The 15,674-nt window shown below is 42.6% G+C and overlaps 1 protein-coding gene across 4 annotated transcripts in view; it reads left to right on the top strand.

Annotated features, from left to right (window-relative positions):
* The window catches only part of SH3RF2 (SH3 domain containing ring finger 2), a 132,567-nt gene that overhangs the window by 86,152 nt on the left and 30,741 nt on the right, over positions 1 to 15,674 (top strand). The window lies entirely within an intron of this gene.

Genomic DNA, 15,674 nt, shown 5'->3' with positions numbered 1-15,674 from the left:
GTTTTGTATGGCCCACAAGCTAAGAATGGTCTTTACAGTTTTAAATGGTTGGAGGGAAAATGAAAAGAGTAATATTCCATGACATGTAAAAATTGTATGAAATTCCATTTTCGATGTCCCAAAATAATTTCATCGGCACACGGCCATGCTCATTCTTTACATACTGTCTAGGGCTGCTTTCTCGCTGCCACAGCAGAGTTGAGTCGTTTGATAGAGACTGTATGTTCCCCAAAGCCTAAAAGGCTTACTCTCTGATCCTTTACAGGAAGAGTTTGCTCACCCCTGGGTTAAACATTGCCCTCTCTCTCTTTCTTTAAAACGCAAATACCTGCTGGTCTAGCAACTTCTGAGATCCCTAATGCCTTTGTGAGAATGTGTGTATCTGGTCACTTTCAGCCCTGCAGGGAAGAAGGAGCACTGGATGCCTGAGAGGGCATCATCTGAACCCCACAACGATCCATCTAGGCCTCCAGGGGCACATTTGTCACGCTACAGTTTGTTTTGGAATTTACATAAATGCTGCCTTATTGCCTTTAACGCCTAAGGATAAGATAACTAGTGCCCCCTGATGCCTCCCCACACAGGGTTAAACCTAGTTAGCCTAGTAATCCTAGTGATCCTGCCGTGGAGAAATGTTTAGTAAATGTTAGTTGAATGTGAGGGTGAGGAAGTGAGTGAAACAAAGCGAATGTTTATGTACAAAAGTATATGAGTCAATAACATAAACGAGTGACTGAATAAATGTATGAATTAATGAATGATTGAGTGATTAAAGGGTTTGATGAAAGAAAGAAGACATAAATGAGTGTATGAGGGAGAGAATTCTTCTAAGAATGAGGAACTGAACAAAGAAATAAGTACGTAACTGAATGAAGGAGGGAGGGATCTGTGGGGTAGATGAGGGAGCAGGTGAAGGCAGGCTATGGGGTCTCAACGAATGCCACGTAAGCGAGATAAAGGGTGTCGCTGCCAAGCTTGGCTGATCTCATCCTTTTGCCTTGCCTGCTCATGCCCTGCCAGCTGTGGGGATTTTGAGCTTAATCGATGCCCTCCCTTGCTGAGGGTGTGCCCATGCTTTAGTGCTTTAGCGTCTGGGGCTTCTGTCGGAGGACAATAACACCTACACCCCAGGGCTTGAGGCCAAACAGCCAGGCCTGCAGGACTGTGGCCTCCCATATATGGAAAAAATGTGCCTTCAGCTGCTGCATCCTCAGCCCCATCCCTTCCATGCACTACAGGTGAACAGGATCTACCCAAAAGCTGAGTGACCCACAAAGGCACACTTTCCAGGTGCAAGGGATGGGCAAAGTGTTAGTTTGGAATGAAATTCATGGCCAAGGTCATCCTAGCCAGATAGGAAAACGTGGAATCAAAAACACTCTACCCAAAGTAGGTCCCTCCAGTTATTCTGTGTCCTTTACAGCGCATATTTTATTCGCCTGTGTCCTTGCTTTTTGTTTTGTGTGTGATTGTTGTTTTGCCTGCTCCCTCACTAGAATATAAGCGCCATGTGGACAGGCACATGGGAATCTCAATAAATATTTGTTGAAGAGGAGAGAAACGTTGTCTGGAAAACAAGTAAAGTAAACCAACCTCTTGATTCAGCTGGTCCCGTCTCCCACTGGTGGACCTGACCTGACTCTGCCACCAAATCCCACATGTGACCTTCAGCACATCATTTCCCCTCTTTGAGGCTCAGGGGATTAAATGAGATTATCTTCAGGGCCCCTTCCAGCTCTCACATGCTAGGATCCTAAAGCCAAGTGGAGGGAGCTTTGGATTTTTCAGGATTCATATAGTTAATATGAACCTGAGTCCCCTGGTCACAACGCTTTTAAAAAAAGTTTGGCTATTACATAAGAGACAGCCATTTTACCTGGCCTATGATGGGGTAAAGTGACACTGGGTGTGGTAACATCTCTGTTTTGGCCAACAGCCATCTGAGCATTATGTGTGACTATTCCTCTCCCTCAGGCTTTGCCAAGCCTCTGGGCAGAGCCAAAGTCCAGCCTCATTTCCTGCTGCCTATGCCTTCTGAAAGCCATAAAAGTGTGCCATAAAACCCCCACGGGAGAAATGACTGGGAAACCTCTTCTCAGACGTCTTTGCAGAGACGTTGCCCAGAAACTGGGCAAACTCTTCCTAACTCAGCCCAGCCAATGAGGTACAGAGAGCTAGAGAGGGCTTGTCTGAAGGTTCCAGCCCTCACTGACTCCTGCGCTTCGAGAATCCTCCAGCTCTTACAGCCAGCACCACTTGATCCTACCTCCAGAGTGCGCACGTTGTCCTGCACTGTAGGGAGCTCTAAGAGGGCCCTCTCTGAAGTCAGGCTGTTGAGGTTTGAGGCTCAGCTCTGCTTACTTGCTGGCTCTATGGCCTTGGGCAAATTACGATAATATGTTTTTGCCTTGACTTTCTTATCTGTAGAATGGGAATGGTGATAATAATCCTAGTATTTAGCCCTTTGGTTTGTTGTGAAGATTATGTGAGATAATAAAGTGTTTAGGAATAGGTGATGCTTGGCAGGTGTTCTGTAAACATTAGCTCTTGTGTTTGTTATGAATTCCAAAACCTGTTTTGGTTTTCCACATCTTATCTCAGTGAGATTGTACACTTCTTAAGGGCAGGGACTATGCCTTCTTTGCAACCCCATCCTCACGTCGCCTCACCTAGGGCTCAGAACACTCAGAACACTTGTCGATTGGAGGGCATTAGACATTCCCAAATCGTTGCTCTTTAAGTGCTTCAGGAGGTCTGCTAGTCAAAACCCATGGGCACTGGCCCATAGTCCTCTTTTAAGAAAAATGACAGCTATGTTTTGTGGGAAACCATTGGTTGGGAGAAGAGGCTGAGTTAGGGAACATCAAGGGAAGGTAAAGAACAAAAAGGAAAACATCCCGCCCAAATATACCTGGATTGTTATGTGTTACATTCTAACACAAGCTGAAGAGAGAACTGGGAGGAGGACAGTTTCTTCACATTTGTCCCAGGCAGTTTAGACAATGACCTTCTGAAAGCAGACTCTACAAACATTTACTGAGCGCTGAGGTATTGTTCTAAAGGCTGGGGATACAAATAAGGAATTTACAGTTGTTCTAAGGACGGGCTAAAATTAGGGATCCCCTTCCTCTTAATGCAAGTCCATGTTTCCATGCCTTTTTAGCACAGTGAGATGAAAATACCAGGACACCTGGAAACAGAGATTGTCTGAAAGGTTCTACTCTCCCTCTACTTCCTATCAAATGCAGGGTCCTGAAAGGTCAGATGCATCGAGTGTGCAAACAGCCTGGGACCCAAGCGTGCGTGATTCACTCAGTGAAGGGAGAAGGCAGCAGAGGGCTTGCTGGAAGGGCAGGCAGTCAACCTCTTCAGGCACCACAGGCGGGCCCTCCGGGCAGGGATGGTGGCCTGTGATGGCAGTCAATCAAAACTATTTGAATCTAATTTGAGACAGTAGGGGACAAGCTTCTCCTGATTTCTGCAGAATCTTAACAACACCAAGAAGCATGCTTTCCAGAAAGGGGCGTTAAGCTCTGACTTCAGAAATGTCATGTGTCCTTTTCACTCATTGTAGATCCCTGAGCCTGTCTAGAAAGGACACCAGGATCTTGGTGGACTTTGCAGCCACATCCTATCAATCCCATTAGAAGGAAACGTTGTTACGTGACCGACCACGTCAGAGGTCTCAGCCTCTGTGTGGGGTGTTTTCCCAAGGGTCTCCTATAATAATAATCCAGAAGAGGAAGGCAGACTTGCCAACACAAAAGGTCTCAGGCAGTGTTTCAGGGTACCATGAGGGCTCCAGATCCAATGGTTTCTGAGATTGTAAATCCTTCATTTACTGAGGGGTCTTAATTACTCAAAGGGAGCAAAGACAACCACATTGGGTGGGATAGTGAGCAATTATCTGTTTCGCCTTTTTAAAAATGTCACTTGTGGTTGCTGTGATATCATTCGAGAAATTAAAAAAATAATAAGAGCCAAGAAACACATGGTGAGAAGTTAACTTTCTGAAGATGCCAAGTGGACATGACATTGTCAGATGATTTGGGGGCTCACTAAATTCGTTAGAAGGAATTTTTTTAACTTTCCTTTCAGTCCTACTTCAATTTGCTTCTCCAGCTATCTCCTCCAAAGTGAGGCCCATAAACCTATAAAAATTGACAAGTCCTTAGAGAAAAACTATTAAACCTCAACTAAGCCAGATGAAGGAATTTAGAACCAGGCAGGTTGAATAACTTGTCCAGGATTACACGGTGAAAGAATGGCAAAGCAGGGAGCCATACTCACAGAAATCTAAATTCACAACCAAGTTCCTGATGATTATGCTGTATTGTCTCTTGACTGGTTTTGGTCTGCTGCTTCCCCATCCAACTCTCCCTGTGGGTCCATTTCCCTTAGTTCAGCAAAAAACTGTCAGCCTCACTCTCTCTACCATAAAAAGTCGCTTTCTAAGGGTGTAATGTAGTCTGTGTCACAGGTGGGTAGATCATGGAAATTTCTAGATGCTCAGAGACTGCTCTTCTTTGGGATACTCCTGTCTGGAAAATGCGAGGGAAGGACCCTGGTGTAGGACAGATAGGTTTCTCGCACACTCTGCACTATCCTGGTGAGCAGTAGCCTATGTCACCGATCCCTAGGACCTAGCACAGTGCTCGGTACTTAGTAGAGGCATAACAAGCATCTTCTGCGAATACATGCCACGAGAGGACCCACAGCACACTGAAGAGGAGCTTTGTGTGTTTAAATTTTTATGGGCTTTAATGAAACCCAGTGAGAGAATTTAATTATAATTGCTGCCAAGCAGTTACTTCTTCAAGTGGACTGTTGTGACTAGGAGGGCAAGGGTTATAATTTAGGTTTTGGTATTTCAAAAAGCACTAATAGTACCCCATCACCCCATCAGACTCTGATTTGGTGCTAAAATCCTGCCTTGAAGGCAGTAGGCTGTTGGGCTCAGGAAAGCGTGAGGTAGACAATGGAAAGGGGAGTGGTAGGGCCAGAGATTTCTGTGCCCCACCAAAGGACCTAGCTTAAAGAAGAGGATTTTGTCCTTGTGGTTTGAGGTGTGAGTTGCATTTTCTGTTTTTTCTCAAGAAGCCAATGCAGAGCACAGCTATAGGGAGTGCCAGACCTCACCCTTTGCCGGAAGCCTCAGGATGTATGAGAATAGCTGAATTCAGTGTCAGGAAAGAGACTCTTGAATACGTGTCCCCCACACACGGGGTCAGTCACTCATTACTGGGTCTTCCTCGAAGGGAATCTGGACCATTGTGGCTGGCCCTTGTGTCCTAAAGAATGAATCTTTCCTTCTTCATCCAGTCCCCCTGAGAAAGTCCTATCACCTGCCTCTTCTCTTCACACATCAACCTTATATGTCTCCCATCTCATAATAGTAACAATGGTAACTGTTAATTGGGTACTTTATATGAGCCAGACGTTGTGCAAAGTACTTTGCATGCATGTTCTGATTGAATTCTCACAAGAATTCTATGAGGTAGCTACTATTATTGCCCCTTTTATAGATGAGGAAACTAAGGCTCAGAGGAATTAAGTCTGAGCCTCACATAGTCAGTAGGTTACAGCACTGAAATTCAAACCCAGTTCAGATTGTCCCAAAAGTCCACTCTTTCTCTTAGCCGTGGCTGCATAGTGTCTCAGGGAGTTACAGAAATCCACCTAGTCAGTGACTGTCCCCATGGGGTGCTCCTTGAGTAAAGCAGTGGGACTCCGGGGTTCTTTAAGGATTTGAACTGAGAGTATGGGGGTCCATGTCGGTTGGGGTTTTTCAAGCCTCTATAAAGATGTTCCGAGCACCACCTTTTCTCCCCAACAGAGGCCCTCAGACAAATAAATAAATCAGGAATTTATCTTCATCAAACAAGGTTTATGAAAAAACATTTTACATCTGGTAAACAGCTCTTGGCAACCCTTCAGAATACTATTATAACCATTAATGAATTGAATCAGTAATTTAAAATCTTCCCACAAAGAAAACCCCAGATCTAGACAGGTTTACAGGTGAGTTCTTCCGTACTTTCAAGGAGGAGATACTTTCACTTCTTAAAAATTCTTCCAAAGAATGAAAGAAAGGAAAGCATTCCCCAACTCATTCATGAGGCTAAGATATTCTTAATATCAAAACCAGAAAAAAGAAAAAAACATAAGATAGGAAAAGTTGAGTTCTACCTCACTCATAAACATAGATGCAAAAACCCTCAAGTGTAGGGGCCGGCCTGGTAGTGTAGTGGTTAAATTCGTTTACTCCACTCCCGGCGGCCTGGGGTTCGCAGGCTCAGATCCTGGGCACGGACCTAGGCACTGCCCATCAAGCCATGCTGTGGCAGGTGTCCCACATAAAGTAGAGGAAGCTAGGCATAGCTGTTAGTCCAGGGCCAATCTTCCTCAGCAAAAAAAGAGGAAGATTGGCAACAGGTGTTAGCTCAGGGCTACTCTTCCTCACACACACACAAAAAAAAACCCTCAAGTGTATATTAGCAAACCAAACCCAGTAATGTATGAAAATAGACTACAGCATGATTAAGCTGGGTTTTTCCCAGGATTGAAAGGTTGGTTTCATATTACAAAATTAATTGGTATAATTTAGCACATTAACAGATTAAAGGAAAAAAACCATGTGATCTTTTCGACAGATACAGAAAAAAAACTTGATAAAATTTTATATCCATTCATTATATAGATAATTTTTTAAATCTTAGCAAGCTAGGAACAAAAGAGAATTTCCTTAACATGACAAATGAAATCTATATAAAATCTACAGTGAACATCATACTTAATGGTGAAATGTTGAAGGCATTCCCTTTAAGATTAAGTAAAAGAACAGAATGCCTGTTATGTTTCTGCTCAGCACTGTCCCTCCCAGAGCACCTAGCCAGTACAGTAAGGCAGGCAAAAGAAATAAAAGGTTAAGTATTTGAAAGGAAGAAACATAGCTGTCATTATGTATATGCCCATAGAAAGAACTCAAAAGAGTCTAGAAAAATTTATTACGAATAAATATGAGCTTAGCAAGGTTACTGGATACAAATCAATACAAGAAAGTTACTTATATTTCTGTACCCTAAAAAGAAAACAAATAGAAAACTAATTTTTTAGAAAATACCATTTACAGTAGTAACTAAATTTTTAAATCTCTGGGAATAAATCCAACAAAAGACATGCAAGCCCTTCATGGAGAAAATTTATAAAACTTTATTAAAAGACATTAAAGAAGGCCTAAGATGAATGAAGAATTATGCCATGCTCTTGGATAGAAAGATTATTTTAAAGATGTTGATTCTCTCCAAATTTATCTGTAAATTCAAATCCCAATGTTTGTTTGTTTGTAACTCAAAGGGTGATTCTAAAATTTAAATGGAAGAACAGGGGCTGGCCCAGTGGCACAAGCAGTTGAGTGCGCACGCTCCGCTGTGGTGGCCCGGGTTCGCCAGTTCGGATCCCGGGCGCGCACCGACACACTGCCTGGCAAGCCATGCTGTGGCAGCATCCCATATAAGGGGGAGGAAGATGGGCAAGGATGTTAGCCCAGGGCTGGTCTTCCTCAGCAAAAAGAGAGGAGGATTGGCAGATGTTAGCACAGGGCTGATCTTCCTCACAAAAATAAATAAATAAATAAATGGAAGAACAAAAAGCCAACAGCCAAGATACTTCTAAAGAAGATGATGGAATTTGGTTGGGGTGAGGAGTGGGACCTACCCTATCAGATATCAGATTTTATTTTTAAAACTATAGTATTAAGATGACATGGATTTAGCATAGGGATTCTATTAAATCAATGGAACATACTGGAGAACCCAGAAATAGACACAGCATGGAGACTTGATTTATGACAGTGTGGGTTTTGCAGATCAGAAGGGGAGGATGAAGTATGGTGCTGGGCTAATTGGGTATCTGTGTGGAAAAAGATGAAATTGGATTCCTCCTTGTCAAAAATCAATTCCAGGTGGATTAAAGACTTAAATGTGAAAGGCAAAACTATAAAACTTTTAGAAGACAACATAGAAGCATATCTTTATGACCTTGAGATTAAAAACAATTTGTATTCAAGATTTTTTTAAAGTATAGACCGTAGGGAATATATTGTAAATTTGACTATTAAAAATAAGAACTTTAGTTCAGCAAAAGACACCCTAAAGTAAAAATACAAGCTACAAAGAATTCATATCCAAAATATTAGTCCTCTATAACTTAGTAAGAAAATAATAAATAATAAATAACCCAAAAGAGGGAATAGACGAAGGGCATGAACAGGCGTTTCACATGAGAAACGAGAATGGCCCATAAACATCTGAAAACACTCAAGCTCATTAGTATACTCAGAGAAATTAATTTGAAAGCACAATGAGATATCATTTCACACCCACCTTAGGTAGGTATTAAAAAGCTGGGCATTACTACATGCTGGCAAGTTTGTGGGATAACAGGAGCTGTCATTTGCTGCTGGTGGAAGTGTAAATTGTCACAGCCACACTGGGAAAAAGTTTATTACCTAATAAAACTGAGCAGACTCATAACCTGTGGCCCATCAATTCCACTTGTGGGTGTATATCCTGGAGAAACTCTTGTATGTGTGCACAGGGGACATATACAAGAATGTTCATAGCAACATCGTTCCAAAGAGCCCCAAAATGAAAGTCACCCAAATGACACATAAATGATAGAATGGTTAAATGGCGGTATATGCATACAATGAAATACGAGACAGCAGTGAAAATTAACCACCAACGCACACAAAAACTTGGTGTTGAACGAAAGATACAAGTCACAAAAGAATCACAGAATGTGAATCCATTCATACTGAGTTCAAAAACAGGCAAACCTAAACAGTATATTGCATGCCAAAGTGCTAAAACTTACACAGAAAAGCATTGGAATGATTAATGCAAATTTCAGCATTGTAGTTACTTCCTGGAGGAGGGAAGAGCTCTGATTATAGAAGAATATGCAGAGGGTCTCTAACTACAGTATTCGATTTCTATTTTCATTCTGTTTCTTAAGTTGAATGGTATGTCTACAGGTGTTAGTTTTATTAGTATTCTTTAAATGATACATAAAATTATATACACTTATTTGTATGCATAATATGTCTATAATTTAAAATTTTAATAACAGGGCAGAGGTGGGGCACGAGGGGTATGCAGAGGTCAGGAGAGACAGAAACAGTGGATGTGGCCTGCTCAAAGAGTCGAGAAAAGACCCCAAGGCTGAAGTGAAGGAGCGAGGGAGAAGTGGTAGGAGGTGAGGCTGGAGAGGAAAGCAGGGGCCAGATCACAGAGAATATTCTAAGCTTCGGTAACTGCTAGGGAGCCGTAAATCTAGTAGTCTCCACAGCATTACACAATATCACCCCTGCTGACCTCTCCGTGTACTTTAGAAAAAAAAATTTTTTTGAAGTGGCCCTAAACGGACCTGCTGCCAGCTCTTAAATGAATTCTCTTTCTCAGACAATGTTTTTACTCTCAGGGCAAATAAATAGCACTAGGTGGCTGCTCTCTGCTCGCCATGAGTGGGGAGGGTTTGCAGGCTGGACCGCTCTGAGACAGGCTTAGATGGAGAAGGAAGGAGAGCGGTCTGGACGAAGGAGCTCTCCCTCTGTCGGGCCCTCGGTTCTGCCAGGGAAGGAAGAAGAAAAACAAATGAAAACAACTTAATATTCCACCTGCCATCAGGTCTTGTCCATATTACAAGGGACACTGGACAGAGACAGTGGTCATCTTGAACATAACATACGCATGAGCATAAAACCAGAACGTTGAGGGCCAGCCCCTATGGCCTAGTGGTTAACTTTGGTGCTCTCCACTTCAGTGGCCTGGGTTCGGTTCCCCGGGCACAGACCTACACCACTCGTTTGTCAGTGGCCATGCCGTGGGCTCACATACAGAAAGAGGAAGACTGGCAACACATGTTAGCTCAGGGCGAATCTTCCTCAGGAAAAAAAAAAACAGAATGTTGGGTTTGGCTGGACGGTTTTTTTCTGCGTTACACAAACATGTCTCATGTAGATGAACCCTTCAGCTACATTGAGATCTGGAAATAAGTGTTAACCTTGGTGTTCTACAGAAAGGGCTCTGAGCTTAGGGTCCTTGCTTCTGGTATCAACCTGACCTCCCCTTTGCTGGCCACCTCCAGGAAATCATGTAATCTTTTTATCTCTGTTTCCTCACCTATAAAAATGGGGATACTGACAATGAGGCCTGTCTATAGTAAGTTAGCGTTGGAATCGTAGGATGCGAGAGTGAAATATCTCTTGGAAATCAAGGCAGGCCTCTCCTGGCAGCGCCCAGATCACCTTGAACTTCCCCGACCCCAACATGCACCATGTTTATATAATTATGAGTTCAACTGCCTTCCCCGGTATACATGGTGAGTTCCACATGGGGAAGGAGTCTTGTGTGTTGTTTGTTTATTGCATTAACCTCAGTGCCTAGGACCAAATAAGATCCAGACATTGTGATTGCTGAATGTGGCTCTTAAGTCTCTTTTAATCTACAGAGGGGAATGAGTTTTTAACTTTATAAAGTCCGATGGTCAACTCCGGATTATCCATAGTGGTGGGTACAGAAACTACCGAATAACACCTAATTTTCTGTCTCTAAAATGCAGCCCTTCTCTCAACCCTGAGTGAACACTCTGTAGGTTCCAGGCCCTCGTTAGCTCTTGGGAATACTGAGATGCAGGATCGCAGTGGGGTCCAGGATAGTTCACACTCTGTTGAGGAAGACAGTCACCCCCATGCCCACCAAGTGATGGAGAGGCATGAGCCCTGGAGGAAATAGCTGAGGGCCACAGCATGGGAGGGGAGGGGGACAGCAAACTTAAATTTTGGAAAGCTGGGGATATTTTCCTCTAGAACAGAGGAGTAGGGTTGCTTGTTCCCATCCCCCATCACATTCTTGGGTCCTCCTCTCTGTCCAAACCTTGCAGGGCTATTGCATAAAAGGAGGTACTTCACCCACCCCATCTCCACCCTATGCAGCAGCTAATCTCTTTGCAGATCAAAATAAGTAATATTTACATGGATTGTTTTATTTAATCCTCATAACAACTCTATGAGAGAAATACCATTATTCCCCCCATTTTACAGATGAGGAAGTGAAAGAGCTCCAGAATTCAGTACTTGCCCAAGATCACAAATCCTGGTAAATGCTAGAGCCACATGCCTGAGTACTAAGCTAGACCTCATCTCCAGACTCCTGAGAGGGAGCCGCATTCTCTACGCCCGCCTATGTGGCTGATGGGGAATGCTTAGGGGCCAGCGGAATGTTGCAACAACTCTGTGCCAGGCTCCATGCCCTCCACCTCCCTCATTTAATACCTGAAGATGGGAAAACTCCCAGAGGCCACACAGCTGTAGATCCTTCTGTTATTGATAAAGACTTCTTTTAAATGAGTCATTTCCTTCAAAAAGCAGGAAAAAATATTTTTAGATCGTAGGAGAAATACCTACCCCCACCCTCAAAAACTACCCTCTCTCTGATCCTGCTCAGGTCCAAACCCTATGCCAGGAAGGACCAGTAGCTGGAGGACCTCACAGTGGCCTTACAAACCCCTTGTGGATGGGGATCTGAGTTCACAATTGACCCCAGGGAACCACCTGCCAGGCCCCTTCGCTCAGAAAGGCTGGTCTTCGATCCCAGTGACAGGAACAGACTTGTCTCCTTAGAAGTTGGCCATCTACCCAGTTGTCTTCATTTACTGGGTGGGGCCTTCATTGTCTTGTCCTCTCTGACCTTCTTGCCTGCTAGTTTCTCTCTTCTCTGCCTTTATCTATCTTGCTCTCTTTTCTTATCACTCCAGTCATTCATCCCTTCATTCATTTTTGGTTTTACCTTATTTATTGAACCTCTGCCTGATCCATAGGTTACAACTCTTGATTTCTCTCCTATTCAGGTGGCCCCCTACCGTGAGGATCACTTGCTTGCTGCCCACTATTAAGCTGAGCCATCTCTATCCCCTTCCCTGACCAATTCCAGAGCTTGGGCTGGGTCACGCTAAGGCCATTTGGATGTTTCCTGCCAACTAGATAATATATTCACATTTTTGACAGTTTTATTGAACTATAGTTCAACCATTTTAAGTATACAGTTTAATGACTTTTGGCAAATGTATAAAGGTGTGTAATGACTGCCAAAATCAAGATATAGAACATTTCTATCACCCCAAAAAGTTTTCGTGTGCCCCTTTGCAATCAATCCTCTCTCCCCACCTCTGGCTCTTGGCAATCTTTAATCCATTTTCTCTCACTATAGTTTTGGCTCTTTTTTTTTTTTAAATGTCATACAAATGGCACAACAGAATATGTAGTCTTGTGTGTCCTGCTTTTTTTATTTAGGATGATGTTAAGATTCATCCATGTCATTGCATGTATTGCTGAGGAGTTTTCCCTTGTGGTAATTCCACAATTTGTTTATTCCTTCACCAGTTGATTGACATCTGGGTTGTTTGCAGTTTTTGGCTAAAATTAATAAAGCTGCTATGAACATTTATGTACAAGTCCTTATATGGACGTATGTTTTCGTTTCTCTTTGGTAAATACTTGTGAGTAGGATTGCTGGGTAGCGTGGTGAGTGTATATTTAACTTTCTAAAAAATGGCCAACTTGTTTTCCCATGTGGTGGCATCATATCACATTCCCCTCCGCAGTATATTACAGTTCTAGTTGCTCTACATTCTCACCAACACTTGATATGGTCAGTCTTTTTAATTTTAGCCATTCTCACAGGTGTGCAGTGGTATCCCGTGGTGGTTTTAATTTGCATTTTCCTGATAACTGTTGATGTTGAGCATGTTTTCATGTGCTTGTTGGTCACTCACTATATCTTCTTTTGTGGTATCTTTTGCCCATTTTTTATTGGGTTGTTTGTCTTCTTCTAAATGGGTTGTAAGAGTTTTTCCAATCTTTTTTTTATTCTCCTTCTTCTTTTTCCTTCCTTCCTCTATCCCTCTGGCTCTGTCTCTTTCTCCCATTGTGTCTCTGTTCCAGTTTCTGACTCTCTCCCCCACTCGCAGAGTTGTCCACTATCTCCCTCTCTCTCCCTCCTGCTCCTTTGCCTCTTTCCTCCTTCTCCACTTGTGTTCTCTCTTCTCCTCCAGGACACCTCAAAACCTGAGAATCTGGCCTCCCTTCCCATCCCATATTAGAAAGAACTCCATCACACGCCCACTGATTTCAGTCCTGGCCAGGTTCAGTGTTCCAAATAGGGGGAAAGCCCTCCTCTCCCAATGAAGACCTAGGGAAGTAAAAAGACAGAGCTTGGTGTAATGAGGGGATGGCTTTGCATTCTGGCATCTTCCTCCTCCCTAAATAATGTTTATGGATAGAAGGGCTTTTTACTCAAACATAACATTGGAAAGTCATGAGTGTTAAGTGAAGTTCACCCTGCTTAATCAGTGGTCCAACAGTCTCCACAAACATAAGATTAGTTGTTCACATAACAAGGCTCTCCCTTGACACATCTCCCAAGCCCAGCAGGGATTTATCTTGCACAGTCACAGGTAAGGAGCCCAAAGCCAGCAACTCTTCATGTCTGTTTAAGGGAATCGGTTGACAATATTTGCTTGCAAAGCTCAGAACACTTTATGCAATGTTAGAGATCCTTGGATGGGTGACCATGGAATGTTTTTTTTAAGAGCTTATTGACGTATAATTCACATGGCATACAATTCACCCATTTAAGGTGTACAATTCAGAATGTGCAACCACTACCACCACAATTTTATAACATTTCCTCACCTCAAAAAGAAACCCTGTACTCTTTAACTATTACCCCCATATCCCCTTATATCCCCAGCCCCTGAAACTACTAATCTACTTTCTATGTCTATAGATTTGCCTATTCTGGACATTTCATATGATTATGTAATATGGTCTTTTGTATCTGGCTTCTTTCGCTTAGCATAATGTTTTCAAGGTTTATCCATGTTCTAGCAGGTATCAATACATCATTCCTTTTATGGCTGAATAATATTCCATTGTATGGATATACTATATTTTGTTTATCCATTCATCAGTTGATGGACATTTGGATTATTTTCACCTTTTGGCTATTATGAATAATGCTGCTATAAACATTAATGTACAAGTTGTGTGGACATAGGTTTTCATTTCTCTTGGGTTCTAGAAGTGGACTTACTAGGTCATATGGTAATTTTATGTTTAATCATTTGAGGAAATGCCAGACTATTTTCCAAAGGGGCTACACCATTTTACGTTCCCACCAGCACTATATGAGAGTTTCTATTTCTCTACATTCTTGCCAATACTTGTTATTAACTGATTGGAATGGTTTTCTGATCCTGTAACCAGACTGGATTCTCAAAATGTCATACATACATACACAACCACACATATATTTCTAGACAATCATCAACACAGACACACACACAAAACTGTATAGTCATGCATACCTGCATACACCTCTAGAGTTCACAGACATACACACAGAATCCCACATAGACATTTACAATCACAACCTCATACAATCACACATAGCATATGTGCATATCAATCCACAGACCCACATGTGTGAACATAATCAGACATATAATAGACCAATGCCATCATATACATACATACAATTGTTGTGGGTTCTGAACAAACATACACATTTGCACTCAGAACCAGAGACATATGCACTCAGTAATGTATTCACACCTGCCCAAACACACATACGCAAACAATAGTTGTACCCACAAAAGCATAGTCCTAAAAAGGTACACATATATAGTTACCATCACTTATGGGTGAATAAGTGAAGACAGATTAAATGTATTCATTCTGGATGGCATGGAGATGGTTGAGGTTTCATTAGTCCTTGGTGCCCTGGGTAGGAAGACCTTTTTATTCATTCATCTATTCTTTAAGCTACAAGTACATATTGAGCACGTAAGAAATACAATGATGAACAAGACATAGTCCCTGCCCTCATGGAACTTACTAGTGAGGGGATGGTCAGTAAATGAACAAGGAAACAATCACAGTCTGTGATTCGTGCCAAGAGGGAAATAAGCAAGGTAATATGTTAGGTAAAAGGCAAGGTCCCAGGATAGTAGGCAGTTTGCAGGAGCATTTAGCATTGTTGCTGTCTCTTTCATCCTGAAAAGTGAACAGGATTCAGATTCACCTTCCATAAGTCACTGGATAAACGTGTGTGTGTGTGTGTGTTAGTACTAGCATTAATAAGAGTGTGGGCTCATGACCTAGACTACTCAGTTTTAAGTTTTGTTTCATAATAGTTCGGTGACCTTTCTTTCCCTCAGTTTCTCATTCAAACATGAGGATGATAATAGTAACTGTAATAAAGATTAAATTAGCTGAAACTTGTAAATCACTTAAAACTGCCTGGCAAGTGTTAAGTTCTCAATCAATATTAGCCGTCATATCACTTCCCAAGAGTAGGTTTTCATATAGGGAGATGAGTGGACTGGGAGATGAGGAGGAGGGTCTGGGGGGCACAGACCAACAAGCCTGGCAGTGCCCTGTTGACTGTAAATGGATGGGTCTTCATCCTCTGTCGTAACTGAGCAATCTTTTGGAATGCAGCCCTGGCATGCCACCCCGACAAGCCATAAACCAATCCATCCCCGCCCCACTCTGCTCACAGCCACAAACCACAGAGAAGATGCACAACGGGTGGCACTGGGCACGGTTCTTG

This window comes from Ceratotherium simum, chromosome 4 (assembly GCF_057802395.1).
Source record: "Ceratotherium simum simum isolate JZ-2026a chromosome 4, ASM5780239v1, whole genome shotgun sequence".
NCBI lineage: Eukaryota > Metazoa > Chordata > Mammalia > Perissodactyla > Rhinocerotidae > Ceratotherium > Ceratotherium simum.
The sequence above is the reverse complement of the archived record's forward strand: the minus strand, read 5'-3'. Positions and strand labels throughout refer to the sequence as shown.